Below are 3,709 nucleotides of genomic sequence, written 5' to 3'. Positions count from 1 at the left end.
ATATATTCACACACACACATACATGCATGTATATACATGTCATACATATGCTTACATTTATACATATGTTCAACCAGACATAGAAATATGCATACATGCATACATTCGTACATGCATACAAGCATACATACATACATACATACATACATACATACATACATACATACATACATACATACATACATACACCTTCCTTGATAATTTCTTTTTTTCTTACTTAACCATAGGACTATGTGTTACTATGTGGAAGAATTGCAGTGTTTTGCAGCACCCTGAACACAATTCTGAATACAAATTCTACTGGGGCTTGCTTTGACTTTCAACTTCCTGAGGCTCCATCATTCTAGTATTGGGTCTGGTTCAATCAACTCTCTCACCGAAATGTGTGACTATTTATCAGAAATCCTTATTTAGTTCATGAGAGAAAGGCGGCAATCATATCACTTTGAATCCCCACACTATGTTAATTCTCTTGAAGCATCTAATATTAAGTGCTATTTTATACAAATAGTTTATCTGCAATATTTCTAAGTATATTGCAGTTGTAATATCAATTTGGAAACTGGGTAAGGGGTCTTCTGACTTACTCTTTGTGTACGGTAATGTTTTACTCTTTTACTTGTGTCAGTCATTTGACTGTGGCCATGCTGGAGCACCACTTTTAGTCGAGCAAATCGACCCCAGGATTTATTCTTTGTAAGCCTAGTACTTATTCTATCAGTCTCTTTTTTGCCAAACCGCTAAGTGATAGGGATATAAACACACCAGCATCGGTTGTCAAGAGATGTTGGGGGAACAAACACAGACACACAAACATATACACACACACATACATATACATATACATATATAAATATATATATATTTATATATACACACACATATATACGACGGGCTTCTTTCAGTTTCTGTCTACCAAATCCACTCACAAGTCCTTGGTCAGCCTGAGGCTATAGTCGAAGACACTTGCCCAAGGTGCCATGCAGTGGGACTGAACCCGGAACCTTGTGGTTGGTAAGCAAGCTACTTACACACAGCCACTCCTATGCTTATTCTTACCACACAACCACTCCTGCGCCTAAAATTGTGTGACGCTTACAGCACCTAGGTTTCCCAAGTGGTCACCCATCTAAGTACTAACTAGGCTCGACATTGATTAACTTTGGTGATCGGATGAGAACCGATACATCCAATGTGATATGGCTGTATGTAATATACTGCTAGATTGCTTCAAGCTTTAACATTTAATCTGACCATATGTGGCTGACTTATTCAACATGTTTGACGTTCCAGCCAGCCAGATCTGGCCTCTCACACATGGTCTACAATATCATTCTAAAAAATAAACAATCACTACATTGACATCTTGAAGCTATGAGATAAAGCATGATTAATTCTAAACAACGTGAATAAATAAATATTACATTTGACAAAGTAATCTGAATGCTAAAGGGTTAGGTGTAACCTGTAAAGAGGTGTAAATAGTTTGAAGGAGAATTTTGATGTAAAAGTGAGACGTATGTTTATCAGATTAAGCTAGAAGGATAATATGACAGAAGGAAAAGGAAGATTAAATATTTCGTTTTTGGATTTGGTTTGCAAGATTCTTTATATGAGTTCGTGTGTTGAAGCATATTTTGTTGTGTCTGGGGAGAGTCATTTATTTTTGTGCTTTATTATGTAACACACTTACCAGTAAAATTTCCACGTATTTCTTATTTTTATTTTCCTAAAATTTTCGTTGTATCAAAACTATTGAAAAGGTTGCAAGACGCAACGAAAATTTTAGGACAATGAAAATAAGAAAAAAAGTGGAAATTTTACCGGTGAGTGTGTTACATAATAAGGCACAAAAAGAAAATGACTCTCCTGAGACACAACAGAAGATTAAATAGATATGAGAAATAGAAAAGTCAGCAATCAGAGTTTGTGCTTGTTACTAAGATGTCAATATCAAATGGTTGAAAACTGGAAGAAAATTTTTTAAGCAAAACGAACTGAGCTGTTGTTACAAAAAAATACATATTTTAAGAAAAAAGTGATAAAAAACAGAAAATTATTAAAAAAGATTTAATAATAATCATAATATAAATAATAATGATAAATAATAATTATAATAATAATAACAATAATAATAATCATTTCTTATGTAGCTGAGAAATCAGTTTTGTTTTACAAGTGGAGAAATAGGATGTTGTGGTGTTCATGTGTTTTTGAAAATCACTAAGTGAAGCAGTCCCAACTAGGAATTGAAATAAAACACAGATTTGGTTCACCACCAAGAATTTTTCTGCTACTTATGTCACACACAAGATTACATACATGTAGCTATTTATACACATGCATGTATGCTTATAAACATACATACAAAAGGTTATATAAATTTAGAAAATTTTATACACACTGTACACATACAAAACACAATGGGGATGAGCTTTGTGATACAGCTAATTAAATTTTCCATTTATTGCATTATGATTAGTCATAATAATAATAATAATAATAATAATAATAATAATAATAACAATCCTTTCTACTATAGGCACAAGGCCTGAAATTTGGCGTGGGGAGGGGAATAGTTGATTACATCAACCTCCCAGTGTTTCGCTGGTACTTCATTTATCGACCCCAAAAGAATGAAAGGCTAAGTTGACCTTGGTGGAATTTGAACTCAGAATGTAAATACAGATGAAAATCTGCTAAGCATTTTACCTGGTGTGCTAATGACTCTGCCAGCTTACCACCTTAATAATAATAAAAACAATAATCATAATAATTATATTAATATAATAATAATAATAATAATAATAATAATAATAATAATAATGATATATGTATATATATAATGATAATAATAATAATAATAAAAGGGTAAAAATCATTAATGATTTATACCAAGTGGTCAGCGAGGAAATAAAACCTCATAGGTACATTTTATAAATAATTATAACAAGGGCTTGGCTTGTGCCTCACCACACACTGAAAAATAGATGTCAAGAGACACTATTACCACTATAAGTTCTCCGAGAGAAACACACTACATAAAAGGCTGGCAAAAGAAAGAAAAGTGAATCAAAATTTTGATTAACCGCATACATAATTATGCTTCGGGCTTAAAGTAATAAAAAACATTACCTATTGCCTTCATCAGTGTCGGTACTCGGAAACAATAGCACTTCTAGGAACTGCACACAGAACATTGTCAATATGTAAGCAAAAACATGAAGATAGAACTGCAGCACTGCACATACTCAAGGCACATTTAGCTGTGCTCATCTATGCAGTGAAAGCATAACTTAATATAATAGGCTTACTGAATTTAAAATTTTAAAATAATGATAATAATATTGATATCAACTTTAGGCACCAGGCCAGCAAGTTCAGGGAATGGGTAAATCAACCCCAGTGCTCAGCTGGTATTTATTTTATCGACTAAGCATTTTGTCCAGCTAGCTAACTATTCTGCCAGCTTGCCACTTATTAATGATAATAATATTAATGAAAGAATTGTCTAAGAGTAAGAAGAAGAAATTAGAGAAAAATAACGAGGAAAAATATTTGGCTTCGATAAGAAAAAATTATTCTAAAACTTGATAAATTGGTCTGTTTTAGAAAGTAGACAAAACTAACAGAAAAATAACTGTTTGATTAAGTTTGGTCTCAGATGAAAAAGAATCATAGAAAATTGTAATATTTGATATAAACAAAT

General features: G+C 32.4%; 1 pseudogene; it reads right to left on the bottom strand.

The window, feature by feature from the left end:
• Window positions 1-1,092: 1,092 nt before the first annotated feature.
• Window positions 1,093-1,211, bottom strand: LOC115214565 (annotated as a pseudogene).
• Between the last annotated feature and the right edge of the window lie 2,498 nt (window positions 1,212-3,709).

This window comes from Octopus sinensis, linkage group LG7 (assembly GCF_006345805.1).
Source record: "Octopus sinensis linkage group LG7, ASM634580v1, whole genome shotgun sequence".
Classification (NCBI taxonomy): Eukaryota; Metazoa; Mollusca; class Cephalopoda; order Octopoda; family Octopodidae; genus Octopus; species Octopus sinensis.
The sequence above is the reverse complement of the archived record's forward strand: the minus strand, read 5'-3'. Positions and strand labels throughout refer to the sequence as shown.